General features: G+C 46.5%; 1 long non-coding RNA gene across 7 annotated transcripts; it reads right to left on the minus strand.

Annotated features, from left to right (window-relative positions):
- On the minus strand, window positions 1-27,012 carry LOC109746915 (uncharacterized). Of its 7 annotated transcripts, none has more exons than XR_012183835.1 (15): window positions 25,880-27,006; window positions 25,522-25,788; window positions 25,328-25,416; window positions 23,974-24,081; window positions 22,911-23,026; window positions 22,143-22,354; window positions 12,472-12,714; window positions 11,444-11,562; window positions 9,420-10,736; window positions 7,310-7,512; window positions 6,319-6,458; window positions 4,969-5,094; window positions 4,595-4,699; window positions 2,008-2,332; window positions 1-282 (listed from the first exon to the last, which is right to left on the minus strand). It is a non-coding gene; the product is annotated as an uncharacterized lncRNA (long non-coding RNA). The 7 variants fall into 7 exon arrangements; XR_012183833.1 differs by having other exon boundaries at window positions 9,420-9,557; window positions 10,617-11,562; window positions 25,880-27,001; XR_012183837.1 differs by having other exon boundaries at window positions 9,420-9,557; window positions 11,497-11,562; window positions 25,880-26,990.

Raw genomic sequence — 27,012 nt, forward strand, 5'->3', positions numbered from 1 at the left:
TTTCACATGACACTATTGTATTGCTCATCTATATCCTGGACAATCCCATTGAAGAATTTCAGATTTATACAACATAAATGAATGATTCATACAATAGGAGGTGGACAATCTTGCAAAGCCATCATCATGCATGAATGACGCCTCTCCAGCCAAGACCAAACTTTATTTTCAGCAACTGCACAACTCCAATTGCTTGCCATCCAACTCTCACAAAACCGCCTCAGCTCATCACCCACTATCGTGTTCCTCTCCGCCGCCTTTGTGTCACCATCCTTCTCAAACCTAAGAAAAATGCATGCATACAGATGAGCCTGGTGTGTGTATTTACAAGGAGCACAAAGCAAAGTAGCATAGAATCATCAACCAGATGTGCTAGATCTATCTATCTAAACACCTAGCTCACTTCATAAGGAGCACAAAGCAAAGCAGCAGAGAATCACATCAAGCAGGACATGCCTCAAGTCATACGCATGCACAGGACAAGATCATGCATTCTTTTTGGGTTTGGATGGAAACCAACTTACCTAGAAAAAAAAGGAAAGAGCTAGTTGTGGTCAGAAGGACGGACGACACATATATAAGAGTACAACAGAGTAATTGGCTGGCTGCAACAAACCGAGCTAATAAAGCTAGCAGCTATTCTGCATTCGCTCCTGCAAAAACCTCAAGCAGACACAACTCAGGTCAAGACGATCAATTTCCAGAAGCTTGCGTCTGCTGGCAACTGATACGAAAAAGGTCAATATACGTCCTCTAGAAGACTGCCAAAAGGGCCACCAGCTGAGACATTTATACTATTCACCAGGTTTATTATCCATGTACAACTACAATATCTTATTTCACATGGTCATATGCCTGAACCAGATTGTTACATATTTATTTATGAACAACTTCTTTTCATATTGGAACAGCAAGAAATTCCCCCTCAACTGCAAATTTCTCTAACTTCAAGTCCTAATAATTTACAAAAGCAGACCAGGAGGAGAAAAATCAGCTTTCTTTCAAGGGAATATTGCTTCCCATATATTTTGCTTAACCAGAGCAAAACAGTCACAACAAATCTATCAAAAATGTGATGCGAGAGCACTAAAACTTCAGACTGGAGAAGACACCCGACTAGTCAAACTCAGTAGTTGTAGTGCAACTTACGTCTCGTCTCAACAATCTTGGCATTCTAAGTGTGATCAACTATAAATTGAAGAAATAAGGATGTGCCTTCTTTAAAATGTCGAGATTTACCATGCGACAAAGCCGAAGCTCTCATAGTTCATCAAGCATACCTTGCACAAGATAGTATGCTGTGAAACAAGGCATCAAAGGGGGCAGCAGGAGGGCCCATCTCAAAGCTTGCAACAAGGAAACACAAAGAAAACTGAACTACTGCCGTGGAAAAGGCAGACACCACTGCCGCGGTAACACAAGCCAGAACCTTGTACAAGGTTATAAAACCTCAAAGAATTAGTTGTACACTAATCTGGAGGTACCCAAAATAGTACATATAATTTGAGCTATCACAATATTGACGAAACCAAATTTTAAAAGCAAAAGCTATCTTGTGGACTATCACAACTCACAAGTAATAAGATAGCACTATCACAACTCAAACGCCATTGTGGATGTCGACAAAGTACATGAGCATTAAAGTAATCAAGCCAAGAAACTAGCACTGCCAGCTAGGTCCAAAAGGAAGCTAGAGAGGTGGCCGAGTAAGAATATCTCTCTCTCCTTATCCAGTCCTATCAAAAAATACCAAGAATCACCTCTCCTAGGCAGGAAATATAAACTCTAAAGGCTAATCCTAGCATGGCCAAGAAGCATTCGAACTCAAAACAATATCATAACCATGAGCATGTAGCTACTACACCATGGCAATTCAGGAAACTGAACACTAAATAATCGGCTCAACGGCGGCACCAAAGTCGCCCTCAGCTCAATGGCCAGACCATCTCAAATCAAGAGAGAGAGAGAGAGAGAGAGAGAGAGAGAGAGAGCAAACCAAAAACTCACCTGAACAATGGACGAGGCGGACACCACTGCCATTGTTACACATATGTAGGGCTGCTGGATAAGATTGGTACATGTGGCGTGTATCAACATCTCTCCCTCTCAAGCCTGTGACTTCCCAGGTTTTTCCACCACGCCCTCCGCCGTCTGTCCTTCAGTCACGCCACAAGGTAACAAGCAGCACATTCTTGAATACTACAAACATCAGTTTCTCCTCCAATGCTAAGCTTAAACAGCCAAGCAAAACAATCGAGAGTCCCAGACGACCTGTCATTCTTCTACATCTTGAGCTTCTTCCTTCAACTCACCAATTCCATAGCACAAACACCTGCACACCAGTCCAGTCCGGTAAACATCAGTACCAGTGCATCCTCAATATATGATAAATATAATGTCGGCAGTACAACAGCAGCAGCAACTAACATAGCTTGAAAAACATTCTTATATTATGAGACGGAGGGAGTATTAATCAACAAGTTATGTTTTATTACACGACAAATCCACTTTCCCAATATGTCATCGAGTGAAAACTGTAGGGGATCTACATAGAAATAGAAACATGGCTAGCCATGAATAACACCTAGACCTACACAGAGAAAACGTTTGTACGAAAAGGACTTTTAATGACACATCCAGGAATTTCCATCACTGGGTCTCAGTAAACATAAAAGCACAATGATGATTTTTGACTGATATTCCACATGGAGTGATAGTGGTGCATAACAAGAAAAAACACTTTCTTACAACCATTTCCAAAAAAGCAAGCAAAACCAATAGAAGAAAGATGAAAATCAAGCCCATTCATACAAAATATCAAAAGTCGATACTAGTGTGGACTTTCAGTCTACTTCCAAATTCCGATAAAGATCCATAACTTCAATTAACTGATAAACGGTTGATACAGGTCGTAGTCTTACCCAAACAAATTTAATTATATATGCAAAAAGATTCTATATGTTGAGAGCTAGGGACTGAGGCAACAATACTCCATACAGATCAATGAATTTGATGCAAAAATCAATACCACATAATATACCCGGTACTTGCACCAGTGATCATCCTTGTACGGTGAATGATAAGAAAATAAAAATGCCACATAGCCAAAGAGAAACTACTCACACCCATGCATGACTGACATAGCTGAAATATTAGTGAGTTGTAATTATCAAAATTGGCCGAAAGATCCTCATGATGAATGATCTGAATTCAACAAATAGAGATCTCTTACTCTCCTATGTTTATCCATGGAGCATCAAGCTATGTGTTGGTTGTTAATTACATGAAGAAACAAAATCTGTAATAAGGAAGAAAGAAGCAAAATCTGTAACAGTGAAACATAGCCAAGAACCTACTTAGTGTTGCTTGCACATACTTGTTTCTTTTCAATCTTAATCTAAAGAGAAAAACACAGGTTCCAAACAAGACTTTTTTATTAATATGACCCTCCATCTCATCGACTGCCCAACAAGGTTAATCAGGACTTAACACAGGCAAAAACTTGGTCAAAATTCATTTAGTTTCAATCCCAGACCAACAACACGATTTATGATTTCCCCTGGCAGATTTGATTCCTCTCGATAGGAAAACAGCTAGTGCCATATCCACACTGTTGCAGCACACAAGAGAGTTTACATATTTTATACTTCAATAAACTTCTCAAAAATCATGCCATCATTATTTGATGATATCTGATCACTGACATACAAGTAAGATCTTTGAATATATATAGATACACACACACATACATATATATATATATATACACACACACATACATCGAAATAGCAAGCCTAGTGTAGGGCTGATATGCAATCATGCAAATGATTAGTTAGCATCGATGGAAGGTTCATCGTATTACAAAAAGAAAAACGTTCCAAACGAGACCTTTTGCTAGTATTAATAAAACCCTCCATTTGATCTACTGGTCAGGAAGGTTAGGAATGTAACATAGGCAAAAATTAAGTGGGAATTAATTCAGTTTCATTCCCAGACCAACAGCTTGATGATGGTTTAGTATTCATCTTGGTTGATTTGATTCCTCTGAGCAAGAGGAGACACAAAACTGCACGAACAGATAACGTCGACAACGGAAGCAACAAATAGACACCCCCAAACACCATAGACCCAATTTAGAAAGCAGAATTGGTTCTTCGATAGAATATAATTGTCAAAGGTGACACTTGCTTTGCCAAAGGTGATAATTTTCTGCATCAAACAGTTTAGAAACTAGGCTACAATAGATGGGCAATAACTTGAAAAACTCCTCACAGTCGAGAGGGATGGCCATTATTAACAAGTCAAAATTCCTCCCAGCAAAGTATCAAGGATCCATCCAAAGCTATATAACATGTACCGTTACCAAACCCTGTAGCATGCATGGATAAAAAAGGGACCAACACAAAGTTACAAGAGACCAAAATCATCCACAGAAACAAAAATGGAGATTACAGCAGACACCATCACCACAGCCCCGAACCGAACACAAGATATTTCCATGGCACGATGGCTAGCATACAATTACCACAGCTCGATGGTTGTGGACACACAGCAGGAGAGTAAGCATGCATAGGAAAGGAATCGAGTGGCTCACCTAGGCCGTAGTCAGAGAAGAATCATCCACCGGAGGCGTCACGGGAGGCAGGGGCTCGAGGGAGAGCAGGCATGATTTTGCGCTGGCTCCCAACTCCGGTGCGGCCTAGCAAAAAATAACTTGACGCATGGGTTGAGGTTCTGAAAGTATTCATTTAGTTAGCATATCAATATTTTTCTTTCTCATAAATCCTGCTGCCCAGTTCCTAGTGTAAGTGTAAAATACTCTTTTTTTTGTAGGGTAACTGTAAAATACTCAGCATTAACACAGAGTTCAGTACCAAGTGGTGCACAAATCAGTGAAATTACTTGTATGGTCGGAGAACTAAACCAATATTGGTGAAACAAAAGACAAAGCAGGAGAGAGGAACCGACCAAACAAACAAGATGAGGCCACCGAAGGCGTCGAGTGAGCACCAACACAGGCCGATGGACTCACTGGTAATGTCAGGCGCCTTCTCCCCCACGCACACCACCCGTTTGTGCACCTGGGTGAGGAAACTGCATCAAGAAAGAAGAGCGAACGGAATCAAATAATATCAAACCGCGTCGTTCTCATGGCCTCAATTTTATTATGGATAAGCTACTGTTGGTACTCCACCATGCAACAAAGAAATCCACAACAGGGCAGATTGTTGTACTAAAATCAAATACACGGTGTGAGATAACAAGATGGACAGACCAATTAGAAATCGCAACATTATAATTCCTGAATCTAAGGAGGACACGATCTCAATGCTATTCCTCATCTCTAAAATTTAAGAAAAGAAAGGGCTTGCAAAGGAACACAATGTTGCTGATTAGTAAAGTAAAACAGATTGGGTATCTTGCACATATGTGAAGGCCTTGATAAATTCGGTAACTCAACAATATGTGTGTCCAGTGTGAATACTTTTCTATCAATTATACTCCCTCCGTTCCAAATATAAGTCTTTCTAGAGATTTCAACAAATGACTATATACGGAGCAAAATGAGTGAATCTACACTCTAAAATATGTCTACATACATCCGTATGTTGTAGTCCATTTGAAATGTCTAAAAAGACTTATATTTAGGAACGGAGGGAGTATTTCATAATTCGGCAACTCAACTATAGCTGCTTCAGGTTGTGCAAAATGACCAAATAAGGATAGTAGGGAGTCGTTTTCTCTATTACTAAAGTAGTTTTAAGTTATTCTCCAGCTCAGGAAAAAATGGTTTCACCTCAGTTATAAAAAAAATAGCCCAAGTATATATACATACTAGAGGGCAGGCCTGGCGTAGTGGTGAAGTCCTCCCCACTTGTGCCAAGAGGTCCTAGGTTCGAACCAGCCTCTCTGCATTGCACTTCGCAGGGGTAAGACTAGGTTCCTATAATCCGTCCCCAGGCCCCACCTTGTGTGGGAGCTTCTATGCACTGGGTCTGTCCTTTAAGTATATATACATACTATCGACAGTGCAGCAGCTAAAATACAATGAGTTGTCTATCTATCTATCTATCTATGGCACGCATAATGTAGCTACAATATACAGTAGCTACTAGCTAGTGTTGAGTGTTGACACTCAACAATTGCAGGTATAGTTCGCTTCTTGTGACATGAATGTATGTAGTTACCAAATAAATCAGAAGGTGAACAACAACAAGATGTCACGCAGTTCAGTCAGTCATAGTCATACTACAAACTGAAAGTTAACAAACAGTCGGCGTCAACTCAAACCAACCAAAGGGCGTGCAGTTTCAGTACCTTAAACTCAAACCTCCTGACTTCTTATCAAACAAAGAAATCAGCTAGTGCGCTCAACAAGTAGATCTCACGCGGATAGGCTGACGGACTCGCTGGTGCTATTGGCCGCCTTCTCCCCACGCACACTATCTCTTCTCCACCTGAGTGAGAAGACTACATCAGGGGAAAAGAGCAAGGAGAAAGCTTTTTTTTAATCAAAAGAACTCCACAGTTTTGCGCTGTCGCTGTTGATCAAGGACTAACTGCAGCCAATGCAGTATCCCGTATCCACTAAACAATGTGAAGAGGTGATTTCCTACAGGCTTTTCATGGTAATAAATAAAGTAAAGTCACTCAGGTTCGACCTTAAACAAGCTCAAATCATTTGGACCGTCGGATCTTGCTATACCAAGTAATTTTGCAGTGGAGGACATATCACACCATGGCCAGTTTCGAGTTGTACAGGAAAATAAACCCTGCTTAAGGTAAGTACCACTTGCTCTTCCACTATTAAATTCAACAATGGACACCTACCCCAGGAATATGTTCTAACAGTCACCCATATAAAGCATCAATGTGACTTGAATAATATGGTACATTTCCTACTTTCACGAAGACCTTGCATAGTTGCTAATGATATTCAGTAGCAGAGATTCAGAGTAACCCAGTTTCATTAGCTTTTCACAAGCCGCTGCAGATGTACATGCACAATTGATTATTTGGTCGTTTACTGCATTTTCCTACAAGATGGTGTCAAGGAAATGATTCAAGATAGCACAAAATGCTTCAACTTCATCCATCTGCAATAACTTGATTCAACTTGGTCATCCATTTGGGATCCACTTTTACAAGTGAGTTTCCACTGCCTCTACAGGTAAAGTGCCCCTTGCTCTAAGTAAGCCTCTAATTACTAAAAGAGAGCAGAGTTTACCATGGCCGGATGGCCGTGGACAAGCAAGCAAGCAAGAACACCATGGGAGAGAGCAGAGGAGGTGACCAGTCAGTTGCTTACCATCAGCCGTGCCGGAGTGGAAGAGGAATAGGGGCAACCGGAGGGGCTGAAGTGGAGCCGGCTTACCATCAGCCGTGCACCTGTGCGTGTATCATCATTGTGTAGATACATATATATTCAATAAGGTGTGTGGTTGTGGCCAAGGTGGATCCGGCGCTGTGTTCGCTTGCTAGGACTGGAACCAACCCAACCGGCAGCTATGGCTGCAAAAGAAGAAGCCAGGTTAGAATAAATGCCACGCCAAATGACAATAAGATATTAACATATTCCAAGGCCAGCCATACAATCAACTGGGTAATAGAAAAAAGAAGTTCCATGCCAAGATAAAATCGATGCTTGTGCAACAGGTTGGATTGAAGATAACAAGGCACTAATACTTGTTACGGCAAGGAGGGGAACAAAGTGGGAGGAAAAATGCAAGATGAGAACGTGCCTAGTAATTTACTTCATCAATACACATGGTTTATGTTCACCTAGCTAGAACATAAGAGAGCCCTACCTATCCGCACACAATGATGCAACACACAAGGTTATATACTTGACTAAACTTCTCAAGGATCATGTCATCTTGGTTTGATGATATCTGACCCCTGACAGGATAGATCTCTGAATATACCTCTAATTAAATAACAAGCCTTGATCCAATAAGGCTAATACGTAAGCATGCAAATGATTAGTTAGCAGTATTCCAAAGAGAAAAATGCAGGTTCCAAACAAGACCCTTTTAGTATTAATAAAACCATCCATTTTCATATGGTTTAGTTTCAACAGACCAACAACTTGATGACGGGTTTACTATCTATTTATCCTGGTATGGTAGATTTGATTCCTCCGAATAAGAAAACAGCTAGTACAGTATCTATCTGCAATGATGCAGCACACAAGAGAAGAGACGCACAGCGAAGCAAAATTGTATATCACACGACATGGGCAGTTGGGCACTCTGAACGAGCATAGCATTTGTCTAAAACCAGCAAGTCCATTTCAGGTTTGAAGCATGTTGAATAACTAAACATACATGTATATAATATAGAACAACAAAAGCAAGTATATATCCTCTATCTTCCTCAACATGTATATAGGTCAGATGATTCAATGTATTGCTGTTGCACAAAACAAATATGTTGTTGACCATTGCTTCAGGAATTTAACTAGATTTTATTTTAAGAAGAGGCGAGGGTTTTCCTCGATCAATCTGCGGTACTATTATTAGTACTCAAGGATGAATTTGACAGCAAGGAAATCAAAAACAAGGACAAAGAATACAAAGCAAGGAAGTCAGAACCAGTCAGCACACACACACACACATATAGTAAGTGTCTTTCAGACTGTAACGAGGGTAGCTCTCTGTAAATTATTCAACCATCCAATACTTGGGCCCCTAACTTGACGCCAAAGGAATATTTTAACCAAGCTCTTAATAATTAGAATATCTAGCTACTAATCTAGTAGGCGGATAGCATCAAACCTATCGCGTATTTATAGTTGCTTCCAGTGATCAGATTAGAAATGATCTTCATTAAGCACCAAATTTCAGAATTCATCAAGATAGCAAGTTTGCGTGTTTTGAACAACTAGTCAGACTAATCCACATGCATCTTCCATAACTCGACTATTATGACCAGACTAAAGAAAGCCTTTGGAAAGAATCATCCATATGCTGTACTCAGGACTAGAGCTGCCATCAAGGGGAAAAAATAGATCTAGTGAAGTAGTGAAGATCACCGCCATGCCAGGTTTTCGAGTCGCGACTCATGCGAGTCGCTCTGGGGCAGCGACTCGGAAGAAGTCGAGCCTGCGTCGTGACTAGTCGCGACTCAGAGTCCTCGACACTAAGCTGAGTCGACCATATTTTTGCGACTCATAGACTAGTCGTCGACTAGTCGCGACTAGTCGAGCGACTCGAAATCCATCGCCATGATCAAGAAGGTACATGACGACGGGGAGGTGGCCATTGGTGATGTCATGCGCCACGAGTGTAAATTCTAGGATAAAGAACCAGACAACCTAGTGAATTGGTTGATGATCAAGTGATAAAACTATGTATGCTTTAGGATCTGAAAGGTGTGACTGAATTAATTACCCTGAGCGGTGCCAGCGTCCATCTTACCTCCTCCGCCATGAGCTACTGAAAGATCGGCAGGTTGTAAACGCCGCCGGCGCAGTAGACGGCGTTCATGCCCATGTAGGTGGTGTTGGCCACTGTCACCGGGACCCCATGCCCCCGCATATCCAACTCCTTTGCAAACTATTCAGTTAAACAAAAATGTCACACTTTTAATTACCAATCGTGACAAGAATGTAGGTGTATAAGAGAACAAATACACTAGCTGAAGGTAATCGCGAAAAAGAAAAGCTTCATAGCTCTGCCTATTTTCTTTGTATTTGGACGCTTTCTAACCTACTTGTGTGCTTTAGTGAGTCATCCTCTCTTCCTATACCAGGAGACATCGACTATTATTCGAACGGTGTGGGAAATATCAGTCTAGTCTGCTCATGCATAGTTTGCAGCTTCAATGCACAGTGTGGGATAAGCTAGCAATGTGCAATAATCGTGTGCTAGAGCAAGGCAGCAAGGTTTGATAAATTGAAGAAGCAATATTTTTCGATTATCAGACAGTAATAATTATCAAGGGCAGCGCATCGACCTTTTTTACACTGGAAATTGGCAAATTCTCTTGATTCATTAGAGAAATACATGATCAAAGTGTTTAAAGCCAGTACAATCAAAAGTCACATGCGAGGACAAAAGTGAGAATAATTTATGTGTTTCCAGGTGAGATTAAATCAAAAATCCATTCTTTATCATGACAGGAGCATAATAACACATGTCGCAAATCAGTCAACTCATGACTTGAGTTGCATCAGCAAGTAAAACCATGAATAGGTATGGATGTGTCCAGCAGTGCAAAAGGGATTCCATTCATTCAGAGAAGAATAATTATCAGCCACGGTTATACAGTAAATATCAGGGCGTCCATCATTCATGAAGTTAAGACAGACCCAGACTAGAAAATTTCAATTCTTTTGTCTGAACTAATACATTTTTTCAGTTAAATGCAAATTGACAAGTAGAAGCATCCACAATAGAGATTGTCACATAAGCAGAACAACGCCATCAAATTCTGAAAAGATAACAACTACACTACTTATAGTGAGAACAATTGATGTGTTCTCAGGCGAGATTAAATCAAAAATCTGTCCTTTATCATGACAAGAGCATAATAACACATATCTTTTAAATTGGTCAATTCATGACTTGTGTTGCATCAGCAAGGAAAACCATGAATAGATAGGATGTGTCTACCGGTGCAAAAGGGATTCCTTTCATTCAGAGAAGAATAATTATCAGCAACAGTAAATAGCAGAGCGTCCTTCATTCACGAAGTTAAGACAGACCCAGACTAGAAAACTTCTGTTCTTTTGTCTGAAATAAAATGTTTTTTAGTTAAATGCAAATTGTCAAGTAGAAGCATCCATGATAAGAGATTGTCACATAAGCAGAACAACGTCATCAAATTAGCCATCAAATTCTGAAGAGATAACACGGGACGGGTGCACAACATCAAAAAGGTATTGAGATTCAGTTATAATGAACCAAGGTACAACATAATGTCAAAACTGTAAAAGAAATAAGCAGCATGAATGTTTTTTTTGCACACATACATACATTGATACATACGAGATGAATGGTTGACCATTGTGATAGCATGAGATGGTGCACATAAGGATGATGAACAATGATGTAGCCCTTTTGAAACCATAAAATCTCATATTTTTAAGGATCACTTCGGTCAACAGGAGGAAGAATGCAGTTACAATTACAGCAAGAAGATGTAGTGTGAAATACTAGTCGAGAAACTAGCAACAAAAGGCACGCAGGGAAGGGAAGGAAAACATGGAGCAGTAGAATTCCAGCAGCTAACACATTGACTGGCTGAAACTGAATGGTACCACAAACACAAGCACGAGCACGTGACAAAAGGATTAAAGCAAGATTGCTTTACTCTACACACAAGCACTTACAGAGTAGCATCACAACCACTTGAGTTGCAGTTAAGAGCATCAATGAAGGGGCCGTCCAGCCATAAAAAGGTTGGTTCGACTATGGTGATTCGATAAAACATCACTTACTTATCTGTACCAAACAAAGGAGCATCTGAAGAATGGTGGATGAACATAATTACCCATAACGACCACTTGCGCCCCTCTATAGTATGAGCTGGTCAAAGTCCAAAAGCTTACATGTCCAGCTGCAGAACAGGCATGCATTTGTCAGCTAAATCAGAACTCAAAAGGCAGAACTGAAGCATGCTAAGAAAACTCTCAATTACACTACAAATCTAATTAATCTACTAGGAAATGATGGAGAAATTCAGTTGGCAGATAAGGAAAAACGCGGCATTGGGAACTTAATAATTCTATGAAAGCAAGATGCAATCTGAATCAATTGCTTGGGATCATTTGTTACATGTAACACTTAAAGCTTGAAACTAGGAACCGAACTTCATCCACTTGAGAGGATAACAGGATCGCACTTTCGAGTCCACCCCAGTGTAATAAAATCATTTTGCTGTGGACTGTGGACAGGACATTTTAACAACCGTTCAAGTAAAAACAGTCATCACGGAGTATCGAGCTTGTTAAAATAGAGAATATGTATAGTGTGCTATTTCGTCATGTTAATATACCAATAAAAAACAGAGGCAGTTGATTATGTTCAATCCAACTACAATGAAATTATTTTACTGTGGTGTGGATAGAATAATTTAACAACCATACAAGTAAAAACAGTCAGCCTGGAGTATTGATCTTGGTGAAATAGAAAATATATGTACCGTGATATTTTCACATGCAAATAGAGCAAAACAAATAGGAGACAGGTTAAATATGTTCAAACCAAGCCTATGCCATAAAAGAAAAACCAGCAGATAAAACTGTAAATAAGAGTTCCAAGTCCAGTTTCCACTAATTGGTAACAGAGCTAAATTAGATCTCGAGAGCTAAATCCACTCAAACGGTGACCATCACGGCATCACCACAACCCAAAGAACCTAAAAATTTCCATGGTGCCAATGGCCAGCATACAACTTACCACGACTCAATGGCCGTGGACACACAAAGCAAAAGAGAAAGCACAAGAGAGGAAGCGAGTGGCTTACCTATGCTGTAGTGCGAGAAGAAGCAGCCACTGGAGGCGCAGGGAGAGCCGCTCCTGCGCCGGCAGTAGCGGAAACAATCTGCTCCGAGCAACGGGCAGCCATGCCAACATCTCCAGAGCACAGATGTGCAAATGTGCCAATCTAAAGCTGCTTCAGAATAGGAGGGTACCCAACAAGATCGAGTTGCCAATCATTGAAATGTCTATTTCTTAACGACAGGGGCGCAGATTCATCCCAGTCTATCTGCAGTAAGATTCATCAAGCAGTAAATTCAGGAAAGAGTATGCAATGAAATTGCAAACCAAACAGAGCAAACACAAATAATGGGCACACAGAATCTTGGGTGTCAGTTATAGCATATATAACCAATGAAAAAAATAGCGTGCTACAACAAAATAGCGCCGACCTCAAAACATGCTATTAGCGTGCTATATCGCGCTATAGCGTGCTATTAGCGAGACGTTGTACACTAATATATTTAGCGAGGCAATTCTCAATACGCTATAGCGTGCTATTAGTGACGCTATAGCGCGCTATTTTTTCAGTGGGTGGGGCATCCGAGTACCATTTCCTTGATTTGCCGGCGAGAGGGCGCGGGTGGAAGCAGTGAGCGGAGACGTAGCTATGGAGATCCGGGAGGCGAAACAGCTGGCCGCTGAGAGGTTTGTAGATGAAGATCCTGACGCCCGGTTCGACGGCAGCGGCACGCGGGGCCAAGCCGGGACTGTCGCAGCAGTTGCGGATGGCCGCATGCCGGGTGTCGGCACTCCGGGGGGGGCCGTCGTGGCTCATGGGGGCACCTGCGGCCGATCCGGGACTGCAGCGGAAGTTGCAGATAGCCGCAAGGCAGCGGCGGGAGTTGGCAAAGTCCCCGTCGCGGCTCACGGCGTGGATGCATGTGCTGGCGTAGTCAATGCCGTCGGCGAAGTGGGGGCCCTCGGTGTGGGCGAGCAGGCCGAAGGGCATGGCGGCGGCATCCGGGACCGGGAGGCGGAATAGCTGGCCGCTGAGGGGGTTGCAGACGAAGCACCTGACACCCGGTTCGACGGCGGGGGCACACGCGGCCAAGCCGGGGCTGTCGCAGTAGTTGCCGATGGCCGCATGCCGGGTCTCCGCGCCGAGGTGGAGCTTGTCGTGGCTCGTGGCGCGAGACGCGGCCAATCCGGGACTGCCGCGGCAGTTGCAGATGCCCGCAGGGCAGCGGCGGTTGTCGGAGAAGCCCTGGATGCTTGCGTTGGTGAAGGCAACGCCGTCGGGGAAGGTGGAGCCGCCGGATTGGGTGAGCAGGCCGAAGAGCGCGGTAGTCAACGCGGCATCCATGCTGGGGACGGGGAGGCGGAAGCGGAACAGCTGGCCGCTAAGAGGGTTGTAGACGAAGAGCGTCGCGCCCAAGGGTCGGCCGCGGGTGTCGACGAAGTAGAGGAAGAGGACGCCGTCGCGGCTCGCGACGTGGATGCTCGCGGCGCCTAGGTCCATGCGGATGCCGTTGGGGAAGTCGGCGACGAGCGAGAGGTAGGAGACGCAGGCGGCCTCGTCGAGGTCGAAGGACGCGCGCGCGCCCTTCGACGGCGCCCAGGTAGCGCCCAGCGCCGCCATCCTGTAGGCCAGGGCCCAGCGAGGGCGCGAGGCCGCCGTGCGGAGGGGCGCCGCGGCGGCGCCGGCGAGGCATCGGAGCATTTTGCTATGGAGGGGGAGGGTTTTGCGCGGCTTGTCCTTGCAGAGGTGACGTGCGCGATCTGCGGTGTGGTGCCGTCTGGCGTGGTGGGGAGATGATAGTGGAGGGGGATGAAGGGGTTCGGTGCACATGAACTCGATCCAGCCGTCCCTGGCACAGGGAGTGGGTCCCACCTACGACAGAGAAGACGACGGAGAGAAGGTGAGTTCGAATTTCGAAGCCCAGATTCATCAACTCCTGCTTCGGATTGGTTTTTGCCAGAGAGCACGCACCGACTCTCCCGGAAAGCACCGAGCTGGTGGGCGCCTTGCTTCCAGCCAAACTGCTGCACACGGCCATCTACCGACTTCAAGTAGCTAGCCCCACTGGGTTCATACACTTGTGTAAATGTCATTTCGACTTTAACGTTAGTTTTTGAAAACCTTTACAGACCACACAACTACGTATTTCTGAAGATGGTGTAACAGGTATGATGTGGAGGTTCCAAGGGACAACAAACATGAGAGAACTATGGTTAGCTAGTGGCCGGGCACATCCCATTTCTCCCTGTCCACAACAGCGGCCCCATATGTCCGGACCAAAATTCATACAAGAAATGCAACAACGTAAATCGAACTAGAAATATATAGCACAATCAGACCTAAAAGGTATAGTTCATCGCCGGATAGATTATACTACATACAAAATATATTAGCTAGACGGTGCAGGGAGGCAGAGATCACCATTTCTTAGCTGGCCCCAGCAGTAGTACTCCTGATGTAGCTAGAGAGGCGGCGGACGGCGCGGACTACTACTTCGCGTGTCGTGCCGCCATGGCCTAGACGGTCTCCTACTGCCTCCGACGCGCTCTCCGAAGATGTGATGCCGAGTCGGAGCGCATTTGCGTTCTTGCACTGGAGGCGCCTAGCGTCCATCTCCACCGACGTCAGCGATCGGTGCATAACCTTGCGGGCGGGAAGGACCGGCCTACGTAACCCTCAACACAGCCCGCTACCTCTCACGGCGGGCGACTTTTGCCTCCAACTCTGGCATCAGTATCCTTTGGGTGGGCGCGGGCACGAGGACCCAACGCTATCTGGAAGGAGCTGGGACCGGAGGGGAGCCAGGGAAGAGGGGCACCCGATGACGGATCTGGAGCGGAGCACGATGGGCCACCGGGTACGACGTAGAGCTCGAGCTCGCGCCAGGGTCCACCCTCGACTGCTCAATGGCGATTCCCATCGCCGAGAGAAAGCGGAGCATCCTGTTCTCCTTTTGTTCGGCTACGACGAACCTTGAGCGGCCCGTTGCCATGATCGATTGGATGAGTACGCCCATGTTGGGGACGCCGGCCGCACATGAGCTTCTTGGGGTCTCCCAATCTCGTGCATAGTCCCATGTGAGGGAGGCGAGATAGTTGGCCGGTGAGTGGGTTGCAGACGGAACAAGTGGTGTCTGGGATGTCGTTGGGGTCGATGCAGGTCATCTTGCACAACCGATTGCGGCCCTGCCTGGGAGCCATGACACGGGTGTCGTAGACGATGCGGAGGAGGCCGTAGTCGCTCGAGGAGCATACTTTGCCAGCAAGGACTTGCACGATGTGGTTATCAGGGACGAGGGCGACGCTTGTCTTGGTGAGGTGCATCGGCAAGACGAAGCGTGAGATGTGCGGAGACTCGACGAGGCGCAAGAACGCGGTTGGCGCCGATCCTGCGGCTTGCTCGACCAAGACCCAGGGAGGAGGAAGTGAGGCGGCAGCCATGGAGAAGGAGCGGCATAGGTGGCCGAATAGGCCAAGGAGGCACCGAAACGACATGGCGCCGTCTTGATGCTGACGCCATCTACTGCGGTGGGTTGGGTGAGCATATTGATGTAAATGGCAAATAAACGACGTTCGCAAGTCCCATTTAATTAGTTTTAGCTGGCTTGACAGTCCATATTTCTAAGAAAAGAAACTTTATTAAACTACTTTCTCTGTCTCATAATGTAAGACTTTTTTGACACAGTATTAGATAATAAGTAGGCTTAAACGCGATTAAGCGGTACCGGTTTACAGCAGAGAGTGGAAGGAATCCGATGGCATAGAGGCCTCGGTTCACGTGGACTCGGTGCACACAGCTGGCATGTCAGGGGATGGCTTGATGAAAGCTGCGTGGGGTCTTTCCACCGCGTACTGGGACGCTGAAGCTCTCTCAGGCCCACCAATCAGTGACTTTGGTCTACAGGGGCTGGTCTATGCAACGAATTTCATAGAAGAAAGTGCCGTGCAGCTGCGTCGCGCCGATGGCTATGCTGGGCACTAGTTTCCCGCCAAAATTTCGTTCGCTGGGAGGTGTTTTTTTTCTTGAGAATATTCGCTGGGAGGAGGTGGTTTCAGCTTGTATCCTATCCTCCTCCTTTTGTCAGTTCCATTCGCTCACAACACACTTTTTTTTCGAGAGTACGCCAAAAGCGTACCATAGTTGTATAGAAGAAGAAAGTATAATTACAAGACGCGTGGCTCGAATGCGAACATACGGCACACACGAAATTCCCAACACCAACACCATCCAACTAAACCTAGGCTAACTCCTCACAAAATGTTGTAACCCACCAACACCGCCTGTCGCTTGCCTCCACTCGGCTATCTCAATTAACGTAGAGGTGACTAGCTCGAGCTGGTTTTTTTGTTGCTCCAACCTATTGAACACTCTCGCATTTCTTTGCTTCCACAAAGCCCAGAGGACCGCAGTGACCGTGGTGTCAAAGCCTCTCCTATCCGGCCCCTGAAAACTCTTCCTTGCTCGAAGCCACCAGTCCAAGGTAGTCTCAGTTGGTGTCGAAGGTGGTGTCTTAATCTGTAGAGTGTCCCATGTGTTGTACCACACCTCCCGGGCGTACGGGCATTGCAATGTGCAGGACGAGGACAACGTGGATCACATCCTTTTGTGAGCGAATGGAACTGAGAAAAGGAGGAGGATAGGATACAAGCTGAAACCACCTCCTCCCAGCGAATATTCTCAAGAAAAAAAACACCTCCCGGCGAACGGAATTTTGGCGGGAAACTAGTGCCCAGCATAGCCATCGGCGCGACGCAGCTGCACGGCACTTCCTTCTATGAAATTCGTTGCATAGACCAGCCCCTGTAGACAAAAGTCACTGACCGGTGGGCCTGAGAGAGCTTCAGCGTCCCCGTACGCGGTGGAAAGACCCCACGCAGCTTTCATCAAGCCATCCCCTGACATGCCAGCTGTGTGCACCGAGTCCACGTGAACCGAGGTCTCTATGCCATCGGATTCCTTCCACTCTCTGCTGTAAACCGGTACCGCTTAATCCCGTTTAAGCCTACTTCTTATCTAATACTGTGTCAAAAACGTCTTACATTATGAGACAGAGAAAGTAGTTTAATAAAGTTTCTTTTCTTAGAAATATGGACTGTCAAGCCAGCTAAAACTAATTAAATGGGACTTGCGAACGTCGTTTATTTGCCATTTACATCAATATGCTCACCCAACCCACCGCAGTAGATGGCGTCAGCATCAAGACGGCGCCATGTCGTTTCGGCGCCTCCTTGGCCTATTCGGCCACCTATGCCGCTCCTTCTCCATGGCTGCCGCCTCACTTCCTCCTCCTTGGGTCTTGGTCGAGCAAGCCGCAGGATCGGCACCAACCGCGTTCTTGCGCCTCGTCGAGCCTCCGCACATCTCACGCTTCGTCTTGCCGACGCACCTCACCAAGACTAGCGTCGCCCTCGTCCCTGAAAACCACATCGTGCAAGTCCTTGCTGGCAAAGTATGCTCCTCGAGCGACTACGGCCTCCTCCTCATCGTCTACGACACCCGTGTCACGGCTCCCAGGCAGGGCCGCAATCGGGTGTGCAAGATGACCTGCATCGACCCCAACGACATCCCAGATACCACTTGTTCCGTCTACAACCCACTCACCGGCCAACTATCTCGCCTCCCTCACATGGGACTATGCACGAGATTGGGAGACCCCAAGAAGCTCATGTGCGGCCGGCGGCCCCAACATGGGCGTACTCATCCAATCGATCATGGCAACGGGCCGCTCAAGGTTCGTCGTAGCCGAACAAAAGGAGAACAGGATGCTCCGCTTTCTCTCGGCGATGGGAATCGCCATTGAGCAGTCGAGGGTGGACCCTGGCGGGAGCTCGAGCTCTGCGTCGTACCCGGTGGCCCATCGTGCTCCGCTCCAGATCTGTCATCGGGTGCCCCTCTTCCCTGGCTCCCCTTTGGCCCCAGCTCCTTCCAGATAGCGTTGGGTCCTCGTGCCCGCGCCCACCCAAAGGATACTGATGCCAGAGTTGGAGGCAAAAGTCGCCCGCCGTGAGAGGTAGCGGGCTGTGTTGAGGGTTATGTAGGCCGGTCCTTCCCGCCCGCAAGGTTAAGCACCGGTCGCTGACGTCGGCGGAGATGGACGCTAGGCGCCTCCAATGCAAGAACGCAAATGCGCTCCGACTCGGCATCACATCTTCGGAGAGCGCGTCCGAGGCAGTAGGAGAGCGTCTAGGCCATGGCGGCACGACACGCGAAGTAGTAGGCCCGCGCCGTCCGCCGCCTCTCTAGCTACATCAGGAGTACTACTGCTGGGGCCAGCTAAGAAATGGTGATCTCTGCCTCCCTGCACCGTCTAGCTAATATATTTTGTATGTAGTATAATCTATCCGGCGATGAACTATACCTTTTAGGTCTGATTGTGCTATATATATCTAGTTCAATTTACGTTGTTGCATGTCTTTTATGAATTTTGGTCCGGACATATGGGGCCGCTGTTGTGGACAGGGAGAAATGGGATGTGTCCGGCCACTAGCTAACCATAGTTCTCTCATGTTTGTTGTCCCTTGGAACCTCCACATCATACCTGTTACACCATCTTCAGAAATACGTAGTTGTGTGGTCTGTAAAGGTTTTCAAAAACTAACTTTGAAGTCGAAATGACATTTACACAAGTGTATGAACCCAGTGGGGCTAGCTACTTGAAGTCGGTAGATGGCCGTGTGCAGCAGTTTGGCTGGAAGCAAGGCGCCCACCAGCTCGGTGCTTTCCGGGAGAGTCGGTGCGTGCTCTCTGGCAAAAACCAATCCGAAGCAGGAGTTGATGAATCTGGGCTTCGAAATTCGAACTCACCTTCTCTCCGTCGTCTTCTCTGTGGTAGGTGGGACCCACTCCCTGTGCCAGGGATGGCTGGATCGAGTTCATGTGCACCGAACCCCTTCATCCCCCTCCACTATCATCTCCCCACCACGCCAGACGGCACCACACCGCAGATCGCGCATGTCACCTATGCAAGGACAAGCCGCGCAAAACCCTCCCCCTCCATAGCAAAATGCTCCGACGCCTCGCCGGCGCCGCCGCGGCGCCCCTCCGACGCCCCCTCCGCACGGCGGCCTCGCACCCTCGCTGGGCCCTGGCCTACAGGATGGCGGCGCTGGGCGCTAGCTGGGCACCGTCGACGGGCGCGCGCGCGTCCTTCGACCTCGACGAGGCCGCCTGCGTCTCCTACCTCTCGCTCGTCGCCGACTTCCCCAACGGCATCCGCATGGACCTAGGCGCCGCGAGCATCCAGGCCGCGAGCCGCGACGGCGTCCTCTTCCTCTACTTCGTCGACACCCGCGGCCGACCCTTGGGCGCGACACTCTTCGTCTACAACCCTCTCAGCGGCTAGCTGTTCCGCTTCCGCCTCCCCGTCCCCAGCATGGATGCCGCGTTGACTACCGCGCTCTTCGGCCTGCTCACCCAATCCGGCCGCTCCACCTTCCCCGACGGCGTTGCCTTCACTAACGCAAGCATCCAGGGCTTATCCGACAACCGCCGCTGCCCTGCGGGCATCTGCAACTGCCGCGGCAGTCCCGGATTGGCCGCGTTTCGCGCCACGAGCCACGACAGGCTCCACCTCGGCGCGGAGACCCGGCATGCGACCATCGGCAACTACTGCGACAGTCCCGGCTTGGCCGCGTGTGCCGCCGCCATCGAACCGGGTGTCAGGCGCTTCGTCTGCAACCCCCTCAGCGGCCAGCTGTTCCGCCTCCTGGTCCCGGATGCCGCCGCCATGCCCTTCGGCCTGCTCGCCCACACCGAGGGCCCCCACTTCGCCGACGGCATTGACTACGCCAGCACATGCATCCACGCCGTGAGCCGCGACGGGGACTTTGCCAACTCCCGCCGCTGCCTTGCGGCTATCTACAACTTCCGCTGCAGTCCCGGATCGGCCGCAGGTGCCCCCATGAGCCACGACGGCCTCCTCCTGAGTGCCGACACCCGGCATGCGGCCATCCGCAACTGCTGCGACAGTCCCGGCTTGGCCCCGCGTGCCGCTGCCGTCGAACCGGGCGTCAGGATCTTCATCTACAAACCTCTCAGCGGCCAGCTGTTCCGCCTCCCAGATCTCCACAGCTACGTCTCCGCTCACTGCTTCCACCCGCGCCCTCTCGCCGGCAAATCAAGGAAATGGTACTCACATGCCCCACCCATTGAAAAAAATATCGCGCTATAGCGTCACTAATAGCACGCTATAGCGTATTGAGAATTGCCTCGCTAAATATATTAGTGTACAACGTCTCGCTAATAGCACGCTATAGCGCGATATAGCACGCTAATAGCATGTTTTGAGATCGGCGCTATTTTGTTGTAGCACGCTATTTTTTTTATTGTATATAACACAATAATATACAAGATGAGCTGATTTAGGTATTATTTGAAATTCAAGAAGCGGATGGAATAGACAACATAGTACACCTTTCCTCGTATGTGTGGACCAAAGGTGGAGTCATTTGAAATGACACAACACTAATCATGACTGAAAAGCTAATCTTTACCTAATAATAAAGCAAATTGGGTTTCTTTCATCCGTCATGGCATTTTTCAGAAAAGTCCCTCTATTTCAGAGAATTCAACCCGCCGTCCGGATTTAAGTCACACCCGAACCGTTATTTTACATTTTTCGAAAACCCCCCTGATGTTTTAGGTAATTCGTCCGCGGATCATATTTAAGTCAAACAAATGCTTTTTAAAATCATCCATATCTTTTAAACCGTAACTCCGATATGAACATGTTATATATGAAATTTGATTAGAAAAATATGTAGAATATGAATATAAGATTATTTTTACCTGTTAAGTATTTTAAATATGATTTTGGAATATATTTGAGTCAAACCAAATGATTTTCTAAATTATCTGTATCTTTTAAACCGTAACTTCGATTTTAACATATTATATATGGAATTTTATTAGAAAAATGTGTGGAATCTAAATATGATGTTAATTTTACCTTTTAAATATTTTTATGGAAGCAAACTTATAATTTATAGCGCAAGATCTTTTTTTACATACCGGCGGCGATCCAGATTGCAAATAAACACCCCACTATAACCATATAGGGAAAAGAAAACATCAAGAACTACACATGCATACCTCTGAAAAATGTCGCAGGGGAAAACAACAGATTTCTCATCGCGAGAGTGAGAGAAAGTGAGAGAAAGAGAAGGAGAGAGGGAGGAGAGAGGGAGAGAGAGACGCCTTAGGATTAACCATATTCAACACACGTTTTTTGTTGTTTTGTGTGAACACGGAGGCCATCGCCGGCGATGGTGAGAAGGAGGATAAGCAACAACACAAATATGATGCCTCGCAAAAATAAAGGAGATGGACCTATTGTGGTCTTGAGTGATGTTGTTGAGTTAAGAGCGTGTGTTATGTTTTCTCTCCCGTTGCAACGCACGGGCTCTTTTGCTAGTGAAGTACAATAGGCGATGGCTAGTTACTTAGTTTAAGACTGCTTGCCATTCTCTTCTACTTGTGTATTTCAGAACGAGGCGACGGCTCAGTTAATTTAAGATTGCAAGCACATGAACTATAGGAATCAAATGACGTTAGCAGTAATTGACGAAAACAAATCCAAATTAGATCTTCATGGCTGAATACACCAAACCGATGCCCAGTGTACAACAAACCACAGCCCAATGGCGTGGACCCACGGAGCAGAAGAGTAAGCACAGGAGAGGAAGAGATTAACTTACCTACGCCAGAGTCGGAGAAGAAGCGGCCACCGGAGGCAGAGGGGGAGCCGCTCCTGCACCGGCTGAAGCGGAAACAATCTGGTCCTAGCAACGAGTCAGCCATACCAACATCTCCAGAGCACAGAGGTGCAATTGTGTTAGAAATCTTAAGCTTCCTCAGAACAGGAGGGTACCCAACAAGATCGCCTTGGCGCAGAGTCATCCCAGTCTACCTGCAGGCAGATACATCAAGCAATAACGCCAGAGAAGAATATGCAATGAAATTGCAACATAGCAAACACAATGAATGGGTACACACAGAATCATGGGAGCCAGTTATAATAGAAAGAAGACAATAAGATATAAGATCAGCCGGTTTAGGTGCTATCTGAAAATCAAGGAACTGGTAGAATAGACAACATATTAACACCATACTTGATATGTCTGCACCAAAGGTGCAGTTATTTGAGATGACACAACTCAAAAATGGACAGTCATGACTGTGAAGAACTGACTGCACATACTTTGCTTGTGAATTAAAAACTGGCAGTCAACTGAACATGGCAATACTAGGAACCAAATAATCATATCACAAGTAGATAATAGACAGTGACAGTAATTATTACACCAGAAAAAGCACAAGCATCGGCATCAAAGGCCATCACTACAGCCCAAAACACTAGAACTTGCCGTGGAACGATGGCCAGCATAATATTCACCACGGCTCGATGGCCGTGGGCACACACGCACATGAGAGAAAGCAGAGCAGAGAGGAACGGAGGGGCTTACCTACACCGGTCAGGTTCTACTGGATATCATCTATCTTCTATATAGCGAGCTGCTCTGGAGTCATGTGGCAAAGTATCCTCGACCTGCATGCTTGCCAGATCAGCAGAACTTGGTGCCTGTACCCAAAAGTAAGTGTCATACATATATGTGTGTGAGTAACTAACCGCCATGTAACTACAAAACGAGAGCAATCCAAATATGCAGTACAAAATGCCACTGGCACTGTAATGCCTAAAAAAAGGGCAGCCCGGTGCATGAATCTCCCGCTTGCGCAGGGTCCGGGGAAGGGTCCGACCACTTCGGGTCTATTGTGCACAACCTTCGCTACATTTTTGTAAGAGGCTAATCAACAAAACCAGTGCATTCCCAATTCATCCAGCAAGGTAGAAAGATATATGTCCAGCTAATTGAAATAGCATACCAACATTTTAATAAGCAACACAAGTAGCATCCTTTCTGTAAAATAGAAGGTGGTTTCATTTTTCCCCACTGAGGTCGTGCCTTGCCAACATAAAGAACTTCCACGAACAGAATTTGACAGAAGATTTATCTTGTAACACGAGACTAAGCCAAACCTTTTAAGCTAAAGAGCAAAATTGAACAGAATTTGCCATAACCATTCTATCTAGTAGCAGAAATTCTGCACATCAATCAAGTGCTTAAGCACCATTCCGATAACTACAACTTATATGCACTATACTTACACCGAATCGTTCATTGTGCAAAGCAACAAATCTGCACCAGAGAACAGACGGAATTAACCGTAGATGCTTAAGACCATTCCTTGGAGTACAAACAACGGAGAGATAGCGGGTGACATGGTAGGAAACTAGGAACACAACATGAAGAATAAGAGCACTTACACTTATGTAAAACAGTAGAACTAATTATTATACCAGAAGAACGAGAAGCACAAACATTGGCAGCAAAGCCCATCGAGAAAACCCCAAATCCTAGAACTTGCCAGGGCGCAATGGCCAGCATAATATTCACCACGGCTTGATGGTCGCGGGCACACAATCGCATGAAAAAAAGCAGAGCATAGAGGAACGGAGGGCTGTACCTACACCGGTCCGGTCCTACTGGAGATCGCCGCCTATCACCTATGGTGAGCTGCTCTAGAGTCATGTAGCGAAGTATCCTCAACCAGCATGCTTGCGGAACTTGGTGCCTGTAACCAAAAGTAAGATTCATCATATATAAGTGTTTGAGTAACTAACAGCCATGTAACTGCAAAATGACAACTAGCTATCCATATATGCAGTAGAAAATGCCACTGGCACTGTAACGCCTGCTTGCATACAACAAAAGCAGTGCATTTCTATTTCGTCCAGCAAGGCAACAAGATAAGAAAAACAAAACAAATCATATCATATAGTTTGTTCTCTATATAGTTGAGAAAAGCAACATTTTTTTTCGAGAAAACGCAAAAGACCTTTGCGTTTCGAGAAAAGCAACATTTGCTTTTAAGTTTTGATGTAATCCAACTAAGCTCTTTGTTGTCCAAAATGAGTGGCATTTGCAGGCGGCACTTATAAGGAGAGAAAAAGATGCATCTTTTGAAGCCATCAAAACAGTGTTAGAAGGGAGATAAAGCTATCCACGTCAGCATGCTCGGCGGCGCTAATGTCGGAACAAACACAACCAAGAAACAGCTACCTAAGGTTCATTCATACAGGAGATCCACATGCACAAGAGGACTAGGAATCAAACAGTCATGCATCCAAATGTAATTTTTATTATAGTCGCTTCAGTGCAATGTTTTTTGCAGCAGGTTGAAAGAATCACAGGGCAAAAGAAACACAAAAGTAGTGTCAGAAACCTGCTGCAAACAAAATTGTTCTTTCCATACTTCTGAACCCCAAACACTATCGTCAAAAAATGTTCAGTAAGCCAACTTGATTATCTAGTTCAGACTGTCAAGTCACCCCAACCACCAGCACCAACATCAGCAGCCCATGCAATGTACTGTATTAGTGGGCTAAATAAATCACGCTAGCTCTGCTGCAAACTGCAATTCCTTTTGAAACAGACTCATTTTCCAGACTAATGGTAATTCGCTCTCAAATATAATGTACGCCCTATCTCTGAAAGTGGCTAAACATAGAAAAAAATGAGTGGCAACTCATAATAAGGACAGAAAAAAGAAACGCATATTTTGAAGCCATCAAAACAGTGTTAGAAGTGAGATAGGGCCACCCATGTCGCATGCTCGGCGGCGCTGCTGTCTGAACAAACATGACCATGAAATAGCTAGCTAAAGTTCATTCATACAGGGAATCTAGCACAGGGCTGTGCATTGATCTTTTACAGGAGATCCACATGCAGGTGAGGACCAGGAATCAAACAATCATGCATCTGTGTTGAGAAGTGAATGGCTTTGACACATGGTGAGATGATTTTGAACAGGTGTTTACCTGAGTAGTATCAGTAAGGGAGATGTGATCCCACTTGTGTGTGCAGCAGCGCCCCCGTGGTGTTTGGCGTCGACTCACCACAATCCAGCCTGAAATTCACAGCATGATGGTGCTCATATACATGAGTAGCTCGCTGGTTTCAAGAGTGTATATCATAAAACAGAATGAATGAAGAGAATAATTGACCGGCGTACCCGACGCCAAAGAATGAATATTAACCATCCAGATGGGTAGGTCTGAAGATCCATCGGTTTCGTTGCAGAAAGAAACATTCAGCGCAGCGCAGACAGATGAATCCCTCCTTGGCATTGTGGGGGAAGTCGCCAGTTTTGTAGACCCCTGCAACTGCAAGGTTGTGAAGATGAGCTAGCAGCAAAACTCAAACTAGACCTCATCTTCTCTATCTCTCTTTGGTAACTAACAAACTAGACCTCCATCTGAGGGGTCATTCACCTTCTGCCCTGCAACAACAAACGATCATCAGTGAGTTAAGACCACAATGCCGTCCACGAATCACAGCTACCTACCGTGGTCTGGGCGCCGGCGACTGACCTTGACATGGACAGGACGCCTACGACCATGCCGCCCTTGTCGAGCAGGCCAAGGTTCTGGCTGGAGCCCCGAGCCGGGGCCGCACCCGAGGTCGAGCACGGCGCCCGATGTCAGCCGCATCAGCGTCGAAGCAGAACAAGGCCGCGGCGAGCCGAGAGGAGGAGAGAGGGGCCGGTGCTGACGTTGACGGCCGAGAGGGCGACGTCGGCGAGGCGCAGCGTAACGTCGTGGAAGAAGTCGTCGCGCCGCTCGCGTTCCTCCCGTTGCTGCGCGCCGGCGAAGTGTGGGCTGCTAGGGTTCCCGGGAGCGGGTTTTGCAGTCCGCGCTTCACACGGGTGCGCCCGGATCCGGAAGCACCGGTGCGTCCGTGGGGGGCGGCGGAGGTAGGGGAGACGGAGACGGCGGGGGTCGCCGGTGGGTGGAGGCGGCAGCGCGGTGGGATGGGAGGAGGAGGAGACGAGGGGTCGGGAGGGGAATGGAAGAAAGAAAGAGAAAGAGGGCTGCGTGGGGTTGGGCTGCCTCTTGGGCTTCTTCGGGGTAGTCTCATTTTCTTTTCCATTTCATCACTTTGAAATGAAAACTTTTGGGTTTGGGTGGCGCGGCTAATTCCGGCGGGAGAAAGTTTCGGGATTGCAAATTCTTTTTGGCTTGCGGGGTAGTCTCCTTTGGTGTTTCATTTTGTTTTGAAAAGTTTTAGGTTCGGGTGGCGCGGGTAACTCCGGCGGGAGAAAATTCCAGGATTGGGAAATTTTGACTTGCAGTGGTAGTTTCTTTTCATGTTTCATTTTGTTTGAAAGTTTTCGGTTTGGGCGGCGCGGGTAACTCCGGCGGGATAAATTTTCGGGATTGAAATCTTTTGGCTTGTAGGGGTAGTCTCTCTTGTCCTGTTTCATTTTGTTTCAAAGATTTGGGTTCTGGTGGGGCGGTTAACTCCGCCGGGAGAAAAATGTGGGGACAGGAATATTTTGGCTTGTGGGGTTAGTTTCCCTTCCTTCTTCATTTCATTTGAAAGTTCTGGTCTCGGATGGCTCGGGTAACTTCGGCGGGATAAAAATTCGGGATTGGAAATTAGGGCTTGCGGGGTAGTTTCCTTTCGTTTTTCATTTCGTTTGGTGTTTTAGTTTGTAGGGAGA

Source organism: Aegilops tauschii, chromosome 1 (assembly GCF_002575655.3).
Source record: "Aegilops tauschii subsp. strangulata cultivar AL8/78 chromosome 1, Aet v6.0, whole genome shotgun sequence".
Taxonomy (NCBI): Eukaryota; Viridiplantae; Streptophyta; class Magnoliopsida; order Poales; family Poaceae; genus Aegilops; species Aegilops tauschii.